Source organism: Corvus brachyrhynchos, unplaced genomic scaffold (genome assembly GCF_000691975.1).
Source record: "Corvus brachyrhynchos isolate BGI_N302 unplaced genomic scaffold, ASM69197v1 scaffold178, whole genome shotgun sequence".
Lineage (NCBI taxonomy): Eukaryota > Metazoa > Chordata > Aves > Passeriformes > Corvidae > Corvus > Corvus brachyrhynchos.
Genome location: NW_008239304.1, coordinates 2039741 through 2063667, shown reverse-complemented (window position 1 = coordinate 2063667; position 23927 = coordinate 2039741). Strand labels below are relative to the sequence as shown.

The 23927-nt window shown below is 37.0% G+C and overlaps 1 long non-coding RNA gene across 1 annotated transcript in view; it reads right to left on the bottom strand.

Moving 5' to 3' along the window:
* Window positions 1-247: 247 nt before the first annotated feature.
* Window positions 248-23927, bottom strand: part of LOC108448271 — a 29375-nt gene continuing 5695 nt past the window's right edge. The window contains exons 3-4 of the long non-coding RNA XR_001864108.1: window positions 4198-4386; window positions 248-1438 (exon numbers count right to left, since the gene is read on the bottom strand). This is a non-coding gene — a long non-coding RNA (uncharacterized LOC108448271). The remainder of the gene's footprint in view (window positions 1439-4197; window positions 4387-23927) is intronic.

The following is a 23927-nucleotide window of genomic DNA, read 5'->3' as shown; positions in this document are numbered from 1 at the left end:
GCCTATGCCCAACAGAAGTTTAAATTAGAAGACATGCCAAGCCATCACCTATGTGTGTAGGGAGAATTGTGAATCTTCTTTCCTGCAAATATATTACTGATGAACAGAAATGTAGTTGCTCTCTGACAGTAAGTTATCTCCATGTAATACACACCATTCTTACCAAAAAGATCTAAGTATATTATTTGATTGAGAAAAGTAATTTAATAATATTTAATATAATGTTCAATTAATACATTTAATCTAATTTAAGTATATTTAATTTTATTTTTGCCTTAAGCATACACTACAAAGTGAAGCTCCATCTTGAAGAATTAAAAATTAGGTCATGAAAACATATGGAGAAAACAGCTGATATCCCAATAAAATTATGACAAAAGATATAAAGAGCTAATGACAGAAGGATTAATAAGGCAAATTTTTCTCTAGAAAAGGGCTGGTAGAAACAACCCTGAAAGAGTTAGTCATGGCATGAATTATTAAAGCATTTTTCTTTCTCTGGACTAGTATACCTTTATAAGCTTGTTTTGTATTACAAAGCACATGCTGTTTTGAATGTTTTGTAGCCAGTTTTCTTCCTATCCACATGCTTCATACATATTGAGAAACAAACACTAATTAGTTAATTGCTTGTTGATTTTGTCAGAGTACTAGAGTACTAGTTTGCATGGCAACTGATATGCACAGATACTGATTTTCAGAAACTGTCTCATGTTCTCCGAAGTATTTCCTTTGTTTTGATATGGGGGAAATCAGTTGTCTAACAGACCCCATAATTAATGCAACAAGCATTTTATAAGGAGTGGGAGGCTTCTACAGTCATTAAAAAAAAAAAACACCCTATGTTGAAATATGTGGGAACTTTTCTGATAAACTGTATTCCGATGTTAACGCATTTTCTCAAATCTCTATTTACCTTGAGGAACATTTAATACCACCATCCTTTTGCAGAAAACCCTCAACCAAATCCAAACAATGCAGACAGATAAAAAAGTAAACAAGAATTATGCATGCAGTACAGTATACTTTCAGTCAATCTCATTTGCTTTCTATCAAGATGCAAAAGTGAAACTGTTCTCCATGTGTCCAGTAAAGGCTGATAAGAATGCATTTCCGTGCTTAACAGCCTGTAGTATATAATAGCCCAAGAAGATGAGAGCTTCTCATCAGATAATGAGCAGAGGGAGAACTTCAGTTTCATGGGCAAAGATGAAACACATGCCTTTTTTTGCTGTACACTTGCATGCTCCAAATAAGTTCCTGAGGAGAGAGTTCAGATCTGTCATTGAAAATCACTTGATGAGGAACTCCACTATGGTTTAAATCCCAACAGGAGTAGGATGGTTGTTGTGCAGCCTGGGCAGAACATAGCTTCTTCAAAAGAAATTCCTGCATCTCCTGTCAGCAGATGGAGTTTTATTGTTGATTTTAAGCTGACCTATAATGAAACAGAGTCTTGGATGAAAAACTTGAAACCAAAACTCAACAGATCTACAATTAGACTAAAACAACAGAGATTTAGAAATTAAACAAATGCTGACGTGAGTAATCTGATTACCAAGCTACTATAAACCACACAATCCTGATGCCAGTATCAAGCACACATTTTATTCAAGTGTCTGATACATGAAACAGCTCTAGAAGCACAAGTCACAGTCTGGGATTTCATTGTCCCCCAGCAAGAGCCTAGAGAATTGCTGTACTTCATAGCTAGGAAGTGTCTCAACCCAAAGTGTTGACTGTGTTGAAAAGCAAGTTTGAATTGCTGTATCTGGGGGCAAGGCTTGAACCTCAGGCCCTCCTTTCTACTTAAAAAAATTCCCTGCTCAAAGCATTTGTGTTGAAAAGGAAGACCTGTATCAACACTCAAATAAGAGGGTCACTTACTATCGTGATCTTTGCTGGAGGTAAGACAAACTGTTTCAAGTGGGGTGATATTCTTGTTAGCCTATGATCTTAAAAGTAGAAAAAAAGGCAAGCATTTATAGAATCAGAGTTTATGTGGTGTGAGAAGGAGAGAAGAGTTTTGATTTACAGTTCTAGACTTCATTCCATATATTTGTCTTTGTTCTTTATGCTGAACTTTGCTTCAAGCACACTTATGCTGCTCTATTCTGTGAGTTACATGATAAGGAAAAAAAAATTAATGTCAGAAGTGCCAGTTAACTTCACCTTTCATTTGAAAAATATATAGCTGATCTCTTAGCATACAAGCAATATACAGCACTTCATATCCAGCCCTCACTTCATATGCTGCCTTACAAGCCTAATAGAAACTCTCTCTTGCCCCCTTATGGAATACAATATCAAAATAAATGACTCATCATTAATATACATCTAAAATCAAGAGGTGTTTTTTCACTTATAATACTTTTTAAGTTTTAAAAATTCAGGTGTGAGAGTACAGCTGCCACAAAACTTCTGAGCACAGTCCTTTTATACTCAGCTAGGGACCAGCACCACATTCTTGTTAGGAAGAACTTATAACTCTAAGCAAAGCTCTTATTAAACTGATTGTATTTTGGCCCAGGAGCTTTCTTGAGTTTGCTCTTCCTACTGTCTCCCCAACTTCTGCTGTGGTGGAGGGAGTGAACATCTGTGTGGGTGCCCAGCTGCTGGCTGGGATCCACTCACAACAGTTTTTTGCAGCTGAAAGTGGCCATTTATATGTCAAAAACCTTGGGTTAATTCCAAACTCTGTTCAGAAAGAAAGTAAGAAAAAACCAAATTCCTACGTTTTCTTTGTGTATTGACTATGAAATAAGGGATATAATAGTGTGGAGAAAAAAACTCTTATCTCCCTCCAACCACTTTATATTTAAATAAAACTATTTTAAGACATATGAGTTACTGCCACCTCCCTTAAATTACTAATTGCTAAGATAAATTAGTTCTTTCATGAATAAAGTGATAAAGTGATAAGTTTTCCCTGTTTATTGCCATCTATTTCCAGTATCAGTTTGAACACTAACTTCAAAGCAAATAAATGATTTTCATTAGAACATCTTCCCTTTAATGTACTATAAATTCAATTAATAATATTGAAGATTTTCTATATTTCATCAGAGAAAAGCTTTTCCCCTTTTGTGTAAAACTGGTGAATGGAAAACAGTTATTTTTTAAAAATATAAGAACAGGTTCAAACCTGATTCAAACCCAAGCTGAACATTTTTTTATTTTGAAAAGTTAATGTTAGCTATCTTTTTTTCTTCACCAATTTATTTCTCTACCTTCCAACTAAATTGTTATTAACTTACAATGTTATTATCCATTTGCACCACCTACATTTTGTCAGAAACAGCACTGAGATACCATAATATAAAACCACAAACACTAATATTAAAAAGAAACACCAGATGTTTAACAAACCCTTCATTACGAAATATCAAGGATATTTTCAGGCTGTGGACTGTCTGAGATGATTGAATCTGTTTTCTGAATCTTAAACTCATTTAATTTCTGGTTACACTACCCATATTTGTCAACCAGATTCCTTCACTTACAAGAAAGAATCCTTTTGGATCCTGTCCTATCCAAATACTGAATTATCCTTTTTTCCCTCTATTTTTTTTTAAATATAGTCTGTTTTTTTGACTAGTTGTGCAGATTAAATAGTCCTTAGACTAGGCATAAGCAGTTTTCCTAATGCTTTGCATTTCATATTTCGTATCAAAATCTCTGAATAACTGAAGCCATAAGCCTTGAAGAAAGGAGGTTTAGGTGATGGGAAATGCCAGCAGTCCCACTGTGCAGGGTGAGCCAAAGCAGTTCATGTAGCCCAGTAGTTCCTCTGTTACAACAGACACCCTAAAGTTCACCCAGGGGAGCTGTTGCATTAAGGCTGTTGAATTTTGGGAGAAAATAAACCCCCCAGCATTCCAGCTGTACTCAGACATGAGAAGGGCTGCATGTGGCTTGGCTTAATTTCTGATTATGGCTAATTTGACATTATTGGCCTGGTTGAGCTCAGTAAGAACTTGCACAAGTTTCTTGCACAAGATTCACAAATAGTGCAGTGTTGCGGCTTAACCCCAGCAGGCAAACAAGCACCACACAACCACTTGCTCATTCCCCCACCAGTTGGATGGGAGAGAGATCTGGAAAGTAGAAAAACCCATAGGTTGAGATAAAGATAATTTAATAGGTAAAGCAAAAGCTAGGCACACAAGCAAAACAAAACAAGCAATTCGTTCTCACCTTCCTATTGTGTAACGATTACTGGGGAGGACAAGCACCATCATTCTGAACAACTCCCTCTTCTTCCTTCTTTTCCTGTCTTTATATCCTGAGCATGAGGCCATATGGCATGGAATATCCCTTTGGTCAGATGGGGTCAGCTGTCCCAGATTTGTCCTCTCCCATCATCTTGTGCACCCCAAGTCCCTGCTGGTGGATGGTACAAGAAGCAGAAAGGGCCTTAGACCTGTGCAAACCCTTCTCAGCAAAACCAAAAACATCTGTATACTATCAACAGGGTTTCCAGCACAAAACCAGAGCACAGCCCCTAGCCAGCTACTGTGAAGAACATTAACTCTACCCCAGCCAAAACCTGCACATGTATTTTACCGATCTGACACTGGTCTGGCTAAATTCAGTAAGATCTTACTCCACATTCCTAAAAAGGATGGTTTATTGAAGGAATAGGAAAGCAGATTCAGGATCGCCAGTGATAAAAGCACTAACTAAAGAGTGTTAGTATGTATTGCAACGGGAGTTACGGTAACAGACATCTTTTAGTGCTATATATGTATAAATGAATATTCCCAGGTCTACTCCAACACCACTGGATATGCAAAGCTCACCTAAAGGCATCCTTCAGTGGAGGAGGATGGACAATGTCCATCTACTGATCCCAAGAAAGCAGACATGTTTCCTCATCTCACTTTTTGCCCTGCAATCTCCCTTCTTTTCATACTACAAATTTTTTTGGCCCTTCCCAGCTGGATGGAGCAATCACATGTTATAGGTGGTGTTTGGTGACTTTGGTCAAACATGTTTAACATGTCTCATGTGATTCCTCATTTGCATTGTAAGGGGTGTGAAAGTCAATATGCAGACAGGGCTTAATGAGGGTCTTGGTTACTTTCAGTCTGAATTTATAGTCAATATAAGAGGTAAAATAAACACTTTGGTCCTCCTCCACCCACTGAGGCAGCAGTAAAGGATGCCTCACCAGAGCCTTTGTGCACATCCCTATCTCCTTAACGGACCAGATTTGCAACAAGTCTTGTTTTTCAGTGTGAAGGAAGAGTGAGACCAATGGCTGGTACAGAACCATGGGTGCTCCTTTGTGCCTCACTGAACCAACACTGGGCTGCAAGGCCTCCGCTTCCCTCTAAACATCATTCCATTGTCCAGCCTTGCTTGAGCCAGGTGCAAGATCACTGAGGGGTCCAGCTCATGGCTTTCTCAACCAGCCTGATCAATTCACCACCAACTTAAGGCAGCTCTGTAGCAAGTCTGAAAATGTACCACAGGAGCTCCAGAGAACAGTTGTACTTAATCTGCCTGAGAGACACCTTATGTGCTACACATGTTTCTCACTTTGCCAAATGCTATCTAAATGTGCCTGAATAAACCAGAATTATCACAGGCGGTAGATATGAAAAGCAGGGCTGCAAATCTAAATCAAGAAATCACCTTGGATTCCAAAAGGCCATGCCATGTATTGATTAAAAGGACCAGGGGGTTATACAAATAAGTGAATGCACAGCATGAAATTTCTATCTTGCAAACATTTAGGTCAATCGTTTATTAAATATGGATATTATGCTATTTCTCTCCGAGTGAAGAAACCCAAGGGAAAAATCTGATAATTTTCTACTCTAACTGGACACTTTTCTATATTTTTTGAGTGGAACACAGATCATCTATTAAATGGGCTCAAAAATTATTGATGCTGAAAAGTAACACCATGTCATAAAAAACATCTTTTAGAAAGGAACAGGCTTGTAATTGTATGTGACTAACATTCTTCCTTAAAATATCTACACTTTTGTTTGTTTGAAGTTTTTGTTGTCACATTATTTCTTGTAAATATAAACAATAAAACCTATGGAAACAAACTACTTGTTGCTTTCAGTGTGTAACACAAAGAGATGACACCACAGGGAACAATTCAAATTAGTGTATTTCTGAATCAAAATGTGCATTACTTAAGGCCACATTTAGAATAACATAATCCTCCCTTTTGCAACTCTAAAAAGAAAACAGTTAAAAGCATGAAAATTGACAAAGACTTTATTGGTTCAATTACAGAGGCAGCAACTCATCTATGTAATTACCATACCATGGTTGTTTTCTGGGGAGTGATTTCAAATGTCTCATATTAAATGAAAGCAAAACTGCCACCTCCTGAAGATCTGAATTAAATCTTATCAATAAGGAAAGCGTCAGAGGAGCATGACACTTTGCCTATGAAGAAAAACTTCCTTGCCCCTTACAATCCATTCTGGCAATGTATCTTCATATTATAGAACACAGCAGTAACAAAGGCTAATTAATTCCCTTTGTACAACTGCATTTTGCAGGGCCTCTGCTCTGAGAAACTCTTGCTTAGTGTGGTTTCAGTCCATTATCTGTAATGCAAATACTTGCAACTTAGGAGCAGTGGAAAACTGTATAAATCTCCCAACATGTGAGAAATTAGCAAGTGTTACTTTGCCGTTTGATATGCAGCACATAGTAAGATTTACATTCCAAAGTTCTACTTTGAAATAAAAAGCATACTCATGATCTCTGAAAATAAGAAAATAAAGCATTTAGAGAGAAAACCAGAGGCACCTCACATTCTTTTTGAACAACATTTTACATTAAATCATTTTCTGAAAATTAAAGGTGGGACAATTTGTATGATTTATTCTACTTAGATGCTGAGTCTGTAAGTGAACTGCTGTATGAGCTTTGTAGGAGCCTGGTTTTCAGTGATGTTAAATGTAAATGCCTTTAATCATTACAAATTTGCCAATTTTTGTTTATAAGGCTATATAATGGTCTGCATATAATACTATGTCATTTGCCAAAGAGGATTGTATACTTACAGGAAGAAAATAGGATATCTATGAAAATTGGGAAGACACTGCTTGGAGAATGAGAATACAACCAGGAATGTACCAGCACAGTCTCAAAAACTAGGATGAATTCCTGAAAAGTAGCACTGTCTTGGCACAGGAAATAGTCTGAAGTGTCAGTTACCCCACATACATTATATATACATAATTCAATTATATTTCAATTTTTTTTAAGATACTACTACATCAATGATAAACACAGGAGAAGTGGGAGCTAAGGCAAAAAGGGGGGCTAAAATCTGTGGTAAAAAAAGGGCTGGGAGAAGGCAAAGAAAATCTTCAGCATGGTCTGAAGCCATTTCACACAGAGAATTGAAGAGGTTGATACCTAGTTTTGAACTCTGCCTGTGCTCTGAGCTGGCCTGGCACCATGACCATGACTGCAGGTGCCTGGTTGATAAAAGGCCCCAGAGCATCAATCTCCCTGTAGGAAGTTTAGTAATAAGGTCAGTATCTTGAGGTTTGAGGAGTCAAGCAGTATAACACAACTAATTCTGACACCAGTTTCAAGTGTGGTATGTATTTACTTTGCATGATGCTGGTGGGGATATTTAAACAGTATGTAGCTGGAATTACTCCCATAATATAGAATGGAAAATGCATTGTTTTACAGAACATTTCACACCTGTAAGAGTCTGTTAAAACACTATTAAATGTTCATTGATTGTTTGACAAGCACAGGTAGGTAAGCAACCGTATCCTATAGTCAACAGCAGCCCATGCACAGGCCTGCCAAATATGACCCATCTCACTGAGAAAACAGACATTAGCCAGAATTACAGTATCTAAACTATCAGTATTAAGTGTCAGTTTCTGAATAGAAAGCATCAAAATAAGTAAGAAAACCTCCTGTCAAAGGGAAGTGACGAAGAAAAAACCTGGGGTACACATGTGTTTGTTGAAAGACAAATTAAATGGTATACCCTTGGTTTTAATCTTACAGGTGCTTTCAGTAAAATTAAAAGGTGAGGTGAAACCTCACCTGGAATAAGGTACACCTTTGCTGTCTAGTAAGATGAATTCAGGAGGTTAAAATAAGCATAATGAGAAAAAAATTCCCTGACAGAACAGCCAAAACATATATGAATGAATAAGGTTTATAAGCCTGTATGTTGAGAGTGAGAGACAGAACCCATATCAAAGGAAGCAGAAGGCTGCTACACTGTATGATAACTATTTCTGTGAAAATTTGGGGGTTTGTGTGTTGTTCTTCATAATTTTTCAAGTGAAGCTCAGGCAAAGAGGTGAACTGCAGTGAAGTAAAGAGGACAAATTTCATGCTTTTGTGAGAGAAAATATCACAACAATGTTATTCTAATCTGCCACCAGAATTATCTTCACTCTGTGGATGCAAAGATGAATTTACATCACTGAGTGATACACATCCTCTTGGTACCCATGAGGGTTCTTACTAATTCACATAGTTGACTAAATAAAGAGAGCATCTTTCTGAAATTGTTACATCACTATTTCAGAGCCAAATACATTAAACAGAACGGAAATTATAGTTGATGGTTATACTCAAGTCATGGTGAAATATTTCTGACATGATTAGCTATCAGAAAAGTGCACTACCTGAACATGCCTAACCATCATGATTATCTTTCTCTTACTTGATAGAATAGACTGCGAGGCAAGTGTCAAAACCCTGAATCCCTTATTTAAATATTTCAGCACTGTCACTGACAATTTAAGTAAACCTCAGCAAAAATGTAAAGATTATATTTTTCAGAGAGATAATACCATTTAATTATGCTTGCAAAATTAAGGTGAGTTTTAAGGGCAAAACAACGCTAGGGGTGCACTGGATGCAACTGCTGTTCTTCAGAGTTTTTACTCTGATATTTGGATTTCAGTGCAGAACTCAATATCTAAACCCTTTACATTTGTTACCTATTTTTTCCAAAATTTTCCCTAGAATGAAGGGAAATGTTAGCCCAGGTTTTCTAGTTTCAAAGAATTGGAAAAAAACTAGCAAAAGGGGATCTCAGAATGGTTATTTTCTGTTCAAAATTATTTTTAACAAATGGTAGTGGGCTTTGTCACATACTGAGGAGTTGGGGGAAAAAATGCCTATTCAGAGTCTGAAAAACTCTGACCCAGAGTTCATTCTAAGACCTGTCCAGCTACTCTCAGGTGACGGATCAGTCAGGGGATCCCACTCTACTCCCCCATAATTACACCACATCTGGAGTGCTGTGTCCAGTTCTGAGCTCCTCAGTAAAAAAGACACATGGAGCTCCTGAAGCAGCTCCAGAGAGGGCAATGAAGATGATGAAGGGACAGGAGCGTGTCTCTTATGAGGAAAGGCTGAGGGAGCTGGGCCTGTACAGCCACGAAAAGAGACAACTGAGAGGGGACCTCATCAGTGTCTGTCGGTATCTGACGGGAGGGTGTCAGAGGGTGGAGCCAGGCTCTGCTCGGTGGTGCTGAGCAATAGGACAAGAGGCAATGGGCAGAAACTGATGCACGGGAAGTTCCAGCTGAACATTAGGAAGAACTTCTTCACTGCGTGGGTGACCAAGCACTGGAACAGATTTTCTGGAGAGGTGGTGGAGTCTCCCTCACTGGAGATATTCAAGAACCAAGTGGATGCACTCCTGTGCCATGTGCTCTGGGATGACCCTGCTTGAGCAGGGAGGTTGGGCAAGGTGACCCACTGTGGTCTCTTCCAGTTCAGAAAAGTTCCAAAGCTATCAGGGGGTGACTCTCACCATTCCTGATCCCATGTCCCATCTTGTCCAAGCAGCAGGAGCTCCTGGTACTGTCAGTACTGCTGGCACCTCAGCCTTGCAAGAACTCCCAGTACAATCAAGGCATGCTTCACCACCAAGCTCTTGCACAAGGCCTGATAGCAGGTTATTGAAACTTTAGAGGAGGTGCAGAGCGGGCCAGAGGTAGAGAAAGAGGAAGGGGGGAGGGGGGGGGATCATGCATCCCATGGTAGTTTTCTGAAGGAGAGTCATTCATTTTCTTTCTAATGAAAGTGTGCATGGTGCTCACAGACAACGATTTTCTCAGTTGTGACTGTTTTCTCAGTAAGTTGTAACGCCATTAACTGTGCATCAAGAACAGTGACTTTTATAATGCCACTGACACTTCTGGATGTAAACTTGTCTTTGATAGTTTCATATCAAATGCTCAATTACTTGAATGGACATTATATTTAAGGCCATAACCTGGATGTGTAGAATTCCAGCCAGACACAATTTTCTGTACATTTCAGCTCAGAAGAGAATATACTATTGGGAAAAAAAAGATACAACCTTGTAAAGGTAAGAGGGTTTTTCTTTCATTACTCCACAGAGAATAAGGATTTCTTTTTTTTTTTTTTAACAAGTACGCATGAGGCTGAAAGACAGCCTTAAAACTAATGAAGCACTGATTTAGCTCCTGGAAGAGTTCCCAATGCTTCCTTATTGGCTACTACAGTATATAAAAATCTAATGAACCACAAAATGATGATGGAGAAATCCAGTCTACTCAGACTGGCTTCTGGATACTGGAATATTAGAAGTGCTCATCACAGTCATTATGGAGAACATAATAGATGGAAAATAGCATGATTATGAGATTATTAAATTCCACTTCCCTTTACTGTTTCTAGATTCAACAAAAGCGGTTTTTTGCGTGTTTCATTTTCAGATGTTTTCCTGTATTACAGATTGCAATTAATGTATTCTCAGCTAGATATAAAAATTAATTATGAATATAAATACATTATTGTTAAGTATGTATTAATATCAGTATATAGATGTAATAATAGATTTTTATCTAATTAATATAATAAACTCAATTATAAATACTGTTCTATTTCTGGGATTTCTATTACGCAGTGTCTGGATTGCTAAAGCTGTGGACACTTCATTTTGCCTACTATGTCAAATGCTGATATCATGATACCATCTTGTCCTTAAGAACTCAATCTGATCAATTTTTATCTTTTTTTAGTGTTACAGATGTCTTGTACACTGCCAAATATTTGTACGAATGCAAATTATGTTTTATTTCTCTACAGATCAGAATGTTGGACTGCAAGGTTTTGCTATATGCAAAGGTTTGTACCTCAGCTATTGCAGAGATTACTTTTCCAACACTGTGGCTCTCTACCCAACATTTTGAAGGAGTGTGGGATGGGAGATATGGATGTTAAAGTAGTCTTTCAAGTTTTTTCCTTGGCTGCTTCTACCCGTATGAAAATATGTCAAGAGTTACAGCATCTTTGCCTCTGTCATCCACACTGTGCTTCAGTTCCACAGTGCAATGACTGTCATCATAAACAGTGCAGTTCACTTGGTGCCTAAATCATGTGTGCACACAGACATGAATTTTCAGCCTTAACATTGATTTGTAGCTAATCTGTATCACAGCATAACATAGACAGTGGCAGGAGAAAAGGATTAAAGATCAGCAGAAATGTTATCAAGATCTCCAGCTGTAGCTTTCATTGAGTACCCTGTAGGTGTTCAGCTGAAACTACAGTTTACTTTCTCCTTCAGAAAAAGTCACTTCATATTTTTACATGGCATCCATTTGGTAATTAGCACATTTTTAGTTATACTGCTTAACCTAATTTTTAGCCATTGATTAAAGTTTTCTAGACACAAAATGAGGTTGCAGTATTTCCCATATTCAAAAAGTATTTATATTTTGCTGAGAAATTAATCAGATCCTCCTGTTAACAGTCAGAATATTTTCCCAGTTGTCAAAAGATCTGCAGAATTTACCAGTTACATTTTTAGTAGCTGAACCAGATGTGAGTAAATTTAATCTCTTATATTAAATTGCTTAATTAGGAAAGTAGCATATTGTTGCATCTAGCAGGGAGACTAGGGATGATTTACCACATTATAAAAAAATTCAAAATACATCAGACTTCTGATTAGTCTTTAGCATCCTTCTGGTGTTTACTATGGCCTATGACATTTGGAGTTTGCCTCTACCTACCTGTTTGCTAGTTACCTTTTCATGGAAGTACTTCAAGGGTCACAGAGGAAACTTTGTTTTTTCAAGATGTTACTTTAGTAAAAGAAACAATATTCTACATGCTCCATTTCCCTTATTTACTACATACATAGTAAATAATTCATAGGAGTCCACTGTATAGAGGATTATAGATGGCCCTATGTCAAACTAGTATCTTTTCCTTAGTCCTTCTCTTTAGATAACAGATTTTCTAACTCGGAGTTTCCTAGGGAAAATTTCATAGGATTTTTTTTTTCTTCTTGGACTATACAGTCTAGGCCTGATGGTTACTGCCTCTTGGACAGAAAGTTTCTCTGCTTCTGGATACATCTTAAACAGAGATATTTTAAGGACTACCATTTCCTGTGCAGAGCTTTAAGAGCACCTTTTACATTCAGTAATGTGAAAAACAACCATTAATTTCAAATTCTCATCGGTCATCAGTACCACAGCCATTATAGACATCACTTATATTCCTTAATGCTCTACTCTTAATGCTGGCTACTGTCATGGGCACTCATGTTTTGTTTAAAACACATCTCCTTGTTATATTCAAATCTCTGCAGCATAAGACCCCAAACTAAATGTGTGTTCTAGTATCAGTCTAGTCATGACTTCATGAACTTGCACTAGTACAGGAGGATACCTGCACAAAGTTCTTGTCTGAATGCTTGTCCTATGATAATACCACGAAATATTTTCCACCACAAGGTAATTGCTGAGATTGGAACTGGGCAAGATAAAACCTTTTAAAAATACTTAATTTTATCGCTTTTTTCAGAAAAAAAAATATCAAGAAGAAATTTCACAGTACCGTTTCACAGACCCATAGCTTCATCTTTTTTTGTGCATACATATATATATATATATATATATATATATATAATATAAAACATACATAAAAATGTAATGACTGGCATTGAGCCTGTGTTTGTGAGGGGATGGCCAATGTGATGTGGAGGGAGAGAGGGAGAAGATTCCCCAAGGTTGTAAACAGCCCCGACACCCAAAAAGAACACAGCACAATTAGGCCAGCCAGTTTAAACATCTGGCAATACAAAAACAAACAAAAAGCAAAAGGAAACAAAACAAAAACCCACCAAAAACCCCAAACCACATTAAATGTGTTAAAATGTGTAGCCCTCTTCTCTTCTTTTAAAATGGAGAAAATGCACACATACAGGTGCCTGCTGCTGGTAGTTCACACGAAAGATTATTCTACATTAAATAAATATTATCCTCATCTGGACAAATGACTTGGTATCCTCTTGTTTACTTTTACTTGCCAAAGTTGAGTCAAATACATGGGCTGTGAGAAAAAATTTCTACAAAAAAATATTGACTACTCCAATGAATTTACTATTTCTACTTCAAGCAGCTGAAATCCTAGCAGAGTATTTGCTCCCTTTTTCTGACATTTTGGAAGCCAGATTTTTGTGCTTCTTTTTATCATTTTTGCCTGCTAAAGTGAGAAATTTTGTCACAATTTAGAAGGCTCAAAACAAGTACTATCTGAGATAGTTAATTCAAATTTCTGTAACTCAAAACAGCCTGGCTCTCAGATGATGCAGATGGTATGAAGGAGGAGAAGGACCGTTTTGGCCACGGAATCACATTCAATACTTTTTTTTTTCCCTCTAGCATAATCACATAATCATGTGATGGGACAAGACTCTGAGGCTACTGCTCTGTCCCCATCTTTCCTTTTTTTTTTGCTCCATATAGTGTGGGTGTGAGTGTGCCAGGGTTTTCCCTTAGGAATGAATCTAGCAGAGAGGATGAACAAAGGGCTGTCATTCAAAGAGAAGGCAAAAGGTCACAGAATGACAGACAGACACTCCATCAGTCTCCACAGAGAGGCCATTGTTACTGGATTTCTTGCTGAAGTACAGCAGGTTTATCCCCAAAGCACAAGCATACAAGGTTAGCATCCTGTGCTTTTGATACAGCCAGAACTAGGATTTCAGGCAGTAATGGAAGGAATAAAGAGGATATCAAGGTAACTAGAAAAATCCTAAACCAACCCATCAGATTCATCGAACATGTGGCAGTTATTCAGCTGTATTTCATATCAACCACAACCCCACCACTTCTCAAGGCGCATCTCTGTTCTCCCTGTGATAGTGTTGCCTGTGCTTTGAAAACTCAGTGGATGCCATGGCCAAAGTTTTGTACTACCTTCTTTTCCCTTGAAACTGATGATCATTTGTTTTCCTTTAATGGTCTTGAATCTAATAAAAGTGATAGATACCTAACAGAATTATTAATTGCTTGGCGGTTAATCCACAGATCAATTTAAAACCACAGAGTGATGCCAGCCACTACTGCAGTAGCCAATAAAAGGTAGGCAAAACATTGTCTTTTCATCAAATCTATTAATCATAATAATTATTCACAAACTGCATTACCATGGAGACAATCCTCCTAAAATCACCTGAATTAATGAGGTTAGTAATTAACTTTATTTATCTCATTTCAAACGTGGTCCTTAGGTTTTGACATTTACTGATTGGATTCTGCAACCTTTATATCATTTACTTTGGAGTAATTTGTAACCAATTTTGCACAACCCTCTGACAATTTTACTGAGCAACCACAGATGACAGAAAATCTTTTTCTTGCAAAACATTCTTGACAGAAGTAGGTGCATAGGTGCATATACTCATATAGCCAGCTTACTCAGCGTATGCATCACTATTGACATTTTATCAGAGTTTAAAAAAAAAAAAACAACACAACAAAACCCACCAGAATTATGATCAATGCTGATAGTTGGTTTTCTGTGATCTGATGGTACAGATCACAGAAAAATTTTGGAAACACAAACAAAAGCAAATAAGCAATAAACAAAAGCAAAAAAGCAATACATAGCATACATACCTAGAAAACTCAGTTGTTGAAAGCTCTTACCCAAGGCAAATGAAGGCAGATGCTGCATCTGTTAAATGCAATGGTCTAACTGACATAAAATTGCCAGGTTTTTATAGCCATCACCATGCATCTTTACGAGAAGAAAAATTCTCTAACCCAATGTGCATTGCAGCTGGTGGAAGAGAAGCTGTTTATGAACTTTTCCATGGGCTCCCATTGTGCATGTTGACAGAAAATTTGCAGGCCAGAACACAGACAGTAGTGGTACTGAATGCCAGATTATTAATACACACCAAAGAAGAGAAGAGTACTACTATGACTTTTCTAACCCAAGGGCACAGATTATTTCTGTCCTCCAATAACTTCACACCTTCAGCAGTTGACATATCTGTTAAACCTCTAAAAGAAAACTTTTGTCCCTTCTACTTTATTTTATACCTCATGAACCCATGATGGGCTAGAATGTAAGTTAACTCTTGAGTTTAATTGTTAAATCAAGTGAGGTATCTTCAAACCATTTTGACTGTAGAGCTGTTTAAAATGAGCTCAGTGATCACTTTGATTTTCAAGCACTTTTATAACTGCTTTCCATTAGTGTAGAAGATTTTTAAAATGCTACATGTAAAACCAAATGCTACATGTGAAACCAAATGAAACTTTCTTGCAGCAGCTAGAAAATAATCTGATCTCAAAATAACTGTGGAGATACATAGATAGATAGATAGATAGATAGATACATACATACATACGTAAGCACATGGACACACACATTTGCTTACAAATTTTATGCTGAGGTTCTGCAGGATTTCTCTCTCTCTCTTCCCCTCCATCCCTGCACTCTGAATTCAGCAGCAAATGTAATGAGGCTGGGGTAATGTTATGATTTAGAGTAAGTCACTCCTGCATAAATATCACCTAATTTTAAAGTAATATCATAACAATTTTAAATGAAATGACTATTGTTTCTGTGATCCACTTCTCTTGGAACATTTCAGAAATTTGAATTTTGTATTCTTTTTAGAAGTAGGGAAAAGCTTTTTACTTCAGCTGTATGAAAAATTCAAGAAATACAGGATGTTGGAAGGTACACCTTGTCTCCTATGGTCACTCTTAAAGAATTAATAAAATGTGTATTTGCATAAATGGCTTGTTTTACAGGAGTCTTCATATAACCCAAAAGTGTTTATTTCTGGTTATAAACTTCAAGCTTAATCTTCGGTGAATGCTGTATTAAATTGCAGTGCTACCATGCATGGCTACTAACTGCAAAACCAAATGTGCATTTGGTTGTAAATTTTACATCTTCTAGTAAAAAGAATAAAACAGCCTCCCCATTCCCAAAATCATAGGAATTTTCGACCTATTGTTTGCCTAGAGTTCCTCAATTTTCCCCAGATTGTTTTTGATGAATATTTGGTCAAGGTTGAATTCCCACAATAAGTATGTGCAGCAGAGTTGAGAATGCTTTGGCTTCCATCTGCCAAAGTTGAACGTATTTCCAGATAGATTTAGCCCAAATAATAGTGCAGATCTAAGCACTAGAATGTGGTAGTTGATAGCAGCACTGCTAGTAACACCCTTCCCTCACCTCTGCCCAAGCCATGTAGAGTAATATCTTAGCACCCAATGCAATATGTGGGATTAACCACCATGGAAGTTGAGGCAAAAGTGCTGCCTAATGAGATGGTTACAAACTGGCTCATTGCAGCCAAAACAGAGTTGAATAACGATGTAGTTTGCAGTACTACCAGGCATTTGCACACAAGGAAGGGACCACTGGATGGAACTCACTGGCTGCAAAGTTGCTATATATGCTGGAGGATGTGCATTTAAATATTAGCTACTTGTAAGCACTTTGCCAGAAGGGGCTTCTAGGTTAAATTGAACATAATCTGAGAAAACTCACAGCCCAAGAGTACCCAAGGATCTGGAAACTAACTTGAAAAATTCAGATTCTGGAAATAGTGATTTTTTTCTTGTCGTTCTCACTAAGACATGTTTATCTCCTCTTTGAATTGGAAAGTTCTCCCCATCCTAAATTAAAAACAAAAACATTCATAATAAGTCCATCCTACTGCAAAGTCTCTGGTAATTCCATTTAAGACAGGAATGAAAACTGACACTTAAAATTCACTATTGTTTTTGAAGTGAACAACAGGTTTATCTGAAGGAAACCCTCTTGTGTCACACACAGACTGCTCCTAAGGGCATTATCTGGTTTCTAGGCTGGGTGGCAAACAGAGACATACTGTATCTCTACCCAATAAAGAGCTCTAAACTGTTTGGCAAGCCAAGTTATGCCTTCTCACACACATCTGCCAGTTCCCACATAGTAAGCATCATCTGCACTAAGCCAAGACGGTAAATTAAAATAATTCCCTTGCAAGATTCTGGAACATCCTTTAGGACAGCTGCCATCCAGTAAATTCTAAAATACAGGAATCAGTGGTATTAAAGCCCTGGCAAGCCTTTCATTACCGACACAAGTAATGATGGTAGGTTCATAGCTGATCAAATCTGTCTACCAAAAAACTAACTAAAATGAAAGTAGGACCATTTGGCAAGTAAAAAGAAAAAAAATTACCTAAGCAGTAGGTAGATGAAAATTGTTCATCCATGCTACATGGAACTTAAGAGTGTAGATGCCAACACTGTAACCGTGGTTGTACTAAAAAACATTAACCTAATAGAGTGATGAGAAGTAAAAGACATTAAATATAAGAGGTGTTTTCAAAAAAAGAAAAAAGGAAACAATAGCCATGTAATGTATCATTTATGTGTTTTCCTCACCATAAATCTACACACCAAGGGAATACACTTCCTGATCTGTAATCTGTATGAATTTTGAGAAACTGAGCGAAAAAATACATCAGTATAATAAAAATATTTAGTTAACTGATTGTCGTGTATATGTCAGGGGTGTTGTAAGCCCAGTGTGACAAACAACAAACTCAAACAGAATAAAAACCATTGCATTAAACTCTAAAATCCTTTGTTAGCAGACCAGATACAATAATGTCCAGAAATTGTCTTAGATTAGTTTAAAAAATTATTCCAGTTCATCTTGTGCATTCAGTGCGTGTGGATATCTACTGTACTTATTTTTTGTACAGACATTCAGATCACATCTCCCAAGCAGGACATACACAGGAGATGGAATTCCTCACAGAAGAGCCGAGAACAGAAAGAGAGGAAATGCCATGTTTTGCATCCCCAAGACACCAGGGCATTTAAGACAGAAGCCTGAATGTTGGCTCCCAGACAGCCTGACTCCTGTCAAGAAGGAATGCTTCCCGGCTTGTAAGATTCTTCCCCCTCCTTTGTTTCTATCTCATCCATTACACCAGAGAGAAAAAAAATTTATTCCTTTTTAGGATCCCTCTGATCAGTTCTACAGGATCCAGGGAATCCAGGTGTGTTTTAGTATGTTATAGAAGTTTAGTATGTTATAAAAGTTATAAACTTTTCATAAAGGGTGCTTTGAAAATTGTCTCTTTTTTAATATTCTCTACAAACATTCTTTCTTACTGTGATGACTTGCTTTGCTAGTTTAAATAAACTTGACTTTTACTGTTATATGGTAATCTAACAGCTATTTTCAAAATTACATTTAGGACACCAGATATTTGCCAAAAAAGTACATTTTTGTTCTTATTTATGAAAAATAAGAACATTTGTCTTGTAGACAGAGAACATGAGAATGTAAATATTTGTTTGATTTTTGCCCTGCTTTGGGCCATAAAGAAATGGCTTCACCTTACTATTCCTGTTACAATACTTATTGAGTTATACAGCCTTATTATTACTGGCTAAAATATATTGCATAATTACCATATATCCTAAATCTCTGTTGTAAACTATCACTTATATTTCATCCATATAGACTAATTGCGGTTTTTTCAGTAACATTTCTTCAAAGAATTTAAAGGCAAAGATTATAGCAGAGCCAGGGATCCCCTTAGACTTTACAAGAATATTCCCCCCTCCAAACTGAAAGGGAATCTATGTAAAAATATAAGTTAGACAGAAATGCATATGCAAACTTTTGCTTCCAGAAATCCTAGACTGTGCCAACAGTGGTAATAAATATGACCAGATGTTACTGCTTTCATAAAAGTCAAGTTACAAAACCTGGAAACTCACTCAGTGTAAATGAAGAGAAGAAAAAATTGCTTTGAGTAAACCTGAATGTGATAGCCACATGGGGCAAATACAAAACAGCACAAAGAATTAACAAAAGTTCTGTCAAAAAGAAACCTACAGCAATTTTGTTAGAACCTGTAAATCAACCTAACATGAAGTATCTTCAGATACCTTTCTATTGTCTATGCCTTTTTAATGCAACAAATGCATAAAGGGCTTACACATGTGAAAACACAAACTTTTGATAGATGTAATATCATGTCTAGAAACCTTTAGGATCTGAAACAAGGAAGGATACTATAACAAGCATCTTTTTTTTTTCAAGTATCATATCACAAGTAAGACCTAGTAGCTTCAGCCTGCAAAACTGTTTTTTGTCTACACATTAGAGCATTACCTCAAAACATTCTAGTTTTAGAATCTGTTTCTTTTGGTGTGGTTTAAGGCAAGATAACACAGATCAGCAAGGTATGCTGATCCACAAACTGCAACAGGAACTGCATATTTTTGAATAAAAGGGGTCACACGAGTACTCAAATTTAGAGTCCTCCAGACTCTGTGCTTGCATTCAGTGCTTTTCAATCCGTGCAATACCCCACTCAACATTTTCCTTACAAGTTTTTAGGCACTGCTTTGGAATTGGTATTTGTTTCCTCAACAAGAGGTTGAGTGAGACTTTGTGAATCACTTCAAGGTCCCAGACACTTGCTTTAGGATATCAAGATTCAAATCAAACTTCTTTGAAGAAAACATCTTCTTGCCCAACACAAGCGCCAGTTTTTCAACACTCCAAATAAAGAACTTCTCTTTCGTACTACAGATGTAGTAACTAAAATTGCCTTACTTCATGAATATTACACTATATTCACACACTTCCAAAGAACTTGTGAAAATTGTGGACAGTTCTACGGAAGAAGGAAGTACAGCAATCACCACGTGTGGATTGCAATAACAATGCTACTAATCTTATTGCAACATCTATTCAGAATATATCCATGCAGGATGCAGACAGAGAATTATCAGATGTTCTGCACTCCACAGAATGGCATGGCAAACTGGCCATGAATTATTACAACTTCTTCAGAAGTCACGGGCAAGGAACAAAGATTAAAATCTGATGTAACTGTTTAATGCACAGAGTTCCTTGTGAGGCTGGAAGTTTGTAGAGTGTTTTAAGGGACCTTTCAATTGTAGCAAATTATTTCCTTCCTGCACCACAAAGTGAGGATGTTGCCACACGAAGGCAGTTAGCAACAAGTTACAGCCACCAAAATAGACTGCAAAGTGAAAGAATTTCTAGTTTATCATGGCTCTCCTAAGAGTCTGCTCCTTTTGTAAACAAGCAGTCAGAATTATTTACACAAGTATAGAATTGCTTTTGCAGGAATATTTAAGTCCTTCTGCCATCATATTCTTAAAAGGAAAGACTTCTAGAATCTTTTACTCTTTAAAATGCAGCTCTTAAAGTTATGAAATAATCCTAACTCTGAAATAATCTATTTCAGATGAGGATCCAGGGAAAAAAAAAAACAACAAAACAACAACAAAAAGAACCAAAACCCTGTTTTGTCAGCATTATTAAGACTTTGGAGAGGAAAGTTCATAGATTCTTTCTTTGGAGGATCCTTTTCCATATTTTGATATATACACCTATTAAAAATCATCAAATTTATGGCAAAATCTTAATTAATAGAATTTTTTACACAAATAAGAGAGGTGATCTCCACAGTTCAGTAGATTGATAAAATTGGGTTTATATAATTTTAATAGAATTTATTATAAATGCTATTAAAATTATATATTTTATAATTTATATATAAATTTATTTTTCAGTAAAGTTTAAAAATTAAAAAAATAGGGTGCCTCATAAAATTAATTTCAGTATTTCTGTGAAATAATTCTTTTTATGAGATAATAAAAAATAGCTGATGTGTTATATCATGAAAACAGTTAGTCATTGATCCATGGGAAAGTAATGTTTAAAGTTAGACATTTAAAAAAACCCTTCTTCTGAACACCACATTATTCTGGTTCAGTAAGTTTATTTTTCAGCAGCAACTTTCGTATGCTTCCCTCACTTCATTTCAGCACACCCTTTAGATGACCCAGAACTGCATCTTTGTAACTGGAATACACCCCAGTGAATAATTTCTGAGAACACAGTTCTTGCTCAGCTAACAGTAACTGCCAAAAGTGCTCTGACAAATTAGGAAAATCAGAAAAATGCAATTACTTTTATCTCCAGCTACTGATTAATTGTACTACAGCCACAACTAGAATTTGAAAATGCAATTGTGACTTGAGTCTTATGCTGTCCTTTGCTTTGAAAGAAAACTGGATCATATTTTCTTTTTCTCACAAAAGCAGACCTATACTTGGGTTTCTGGATGAATTTGATCTTTTGAAATAATCGTGGCAAACTAGGGCTAGGAACAGGAGGTAGAGCGTATTGCTGTTTCTCTTGGCATACAATTTTCAGAGATGAGGTTGGTGTTCCATCTTCATATGTCAAGATTTAAAAAGTCTAGAAAGATAAAATGATATATTCATAGAAATTGCACATATGATGGGGTGAAGGGAGGGTTTGCTTATGTCTGTACTGTGGGGCATAATCCACTTTCCATGATAAACCTGCCTCAGCCACTAACCAGGTGAGGTTTGTGATTCAGTCAATAGTAATCAAAATACACAGCTGGAAATGGACTCAAAATACACTCAGTGCACTCTCCAGCGGGGAGTTTTGCATGGTGTATTTGCTGAAGCTAAAACAACCCATTGTACCTTTGTAGTCCCAAGAAAGAGGTAACACAGATAACTATGTTTGCTAAAGGACTGTGAGTTGTTCCTGATTACAGCTGACCAGAGGCAATTCAGACCTACCCCCTCTCTGTTCCTGTGTTTAGTCATACACCCTGACAGCTCATCTTGCATGCCTTGTCCCAAGTCTGTTTTGATCACAGCATGATGACCAATCATGTTCCACTTCTAGCTGCAGATTCCTTTTGATTTGAATACAAAGGTGATGTAAATGAAGATTATCTCTGTGCTCTTAACCACTACTTTTTCCCCAAAGAACACCGTTTAAGACAACCAGCTTTTCATTACACATAAAATTAAAAAATACTTTACAACCAAAACCTGAAGTTATCCATGTACCTCTACCTCACAAAGGCTAGAGCATTTGTCCTTATAATACCTACAAGGTGAGCCATTATTCAACATCTCTGTTTCACAGATAAAAAGCTTAAGCACAAAGCCCTGCCAAGGTAACATGAACACTTGCATTTATCTTGGTGGTATTAAAACAAGTCCTGGATTCAAAAGCAGTGCTCAGGCACACAGATAATACATGAAATAGAAAACAAACAGAAAAACAAAAACCCAAACAAAAAAACCCCAAACTTACCTACATCTCCTGAATCCCAAGGCAAAAAAAAGAGAAGCACCAAGCTATAGCTTTTCAGCTTCCATTGTACTCTGTATCACACTATCCTGACATCTACTAACAATACATATTATTTACATTACACGTCAGTTAAATATCCTTTCTACACATTCTAGGCATGCAAAGTGCAGAGAAATGCTAGCTCTCTGGAAAGAATGAATTCAGAAACACAAACTATTTCGTAAGCCCTAAGAGAGTTCCAGGTGTAAGCAGGCAGTATTCCTGCACAGACAGGTCACTTTGCTATTACACACAGCACAACTCCAAACTGAATGTGATGTATTAAACCCAATTCAAAATACATTTACAGCACAATACAAAAATAAGCATTTTATACAGAAACAAACAGCACTGTACCCCACAGACCAAGCTAAGGAAAAGCTTTGCCTTAGATATTCTTTTTTTCTACAGAGAATCACTCTCTTTAACAAATAGTTTTTCCTATGTTAATGATCTAGAAAACATGGATAATACTGAATACTGGAAAACACATTTTTATTTATAATACCTTGCATGTGACAATCTCTTTCCAAGTCATTATTAGCATCAAGCAAAAAAGTAACTACGATCCATTTTCCAAGTAACACCTCTGAGCAGTGGGACACCAGAAGGCTCTTTCAAGTGTAGTTACATTTTCCTGTCAGCCTCTTGGTTGTAGAGACATATATTGATTTAGTGTGTACGGAGGCAGAAAGTGTTGCCACTAACACTAGAACTGAAAGAGTGGGAGGAACACGGTGCAGGAATACTCAAGCCTACACACAAAACCAGGATATGCTGCTCCACCCAAGGGTGGATCCAGTGCAAACAAATACATGGAGACCTACAAACCTGAATCTCTCATAGCACGAGAATCTCAAGCACCAAGCAGAAGAGACATGCTATGCAGCCTTTCCATACAGTGAATGACACCAGGATTTGACAATTTCAGGGTGTTCACATTATTCATATTTACTTTGAGGTGAGTCTGGATAAAGCCTGGGCAACCTGTTCTTGTTGAAGGTGTTCCTACTAATTGAAGGGACATTGGACTAGAGATGGCCTTTAAAGATCCCTTCCAACCCAAAACGTTCTAGGATTCTGTATTTATACTGCATGCAGAGATGTGTGGTTTTTTAAATGTTTAATCTACTTACTAGCATATCTTACAGAAGGTAATTCAGATCACCTTGGATTTCCTTAGCTATTTCCACTAAAGAAATGAGTGTCATTTTTACCCTCTGTGGTCTGAGTAATATGCCAGTTAAACTTGCCCTACTTTTACATATGTATACTTAATAATAAGAACCTACTTTTACATATGTATACTTAATAATAAGAATCAGAGCCTTTCCCTCCCTTATTTTTGCCCCTCCATATCGATCTCCTTTTTCTGGCGTAGCCAGTCTATTCACAATGGAGTTGAAAATACTGAAAAAGTATGCTGGAAAATA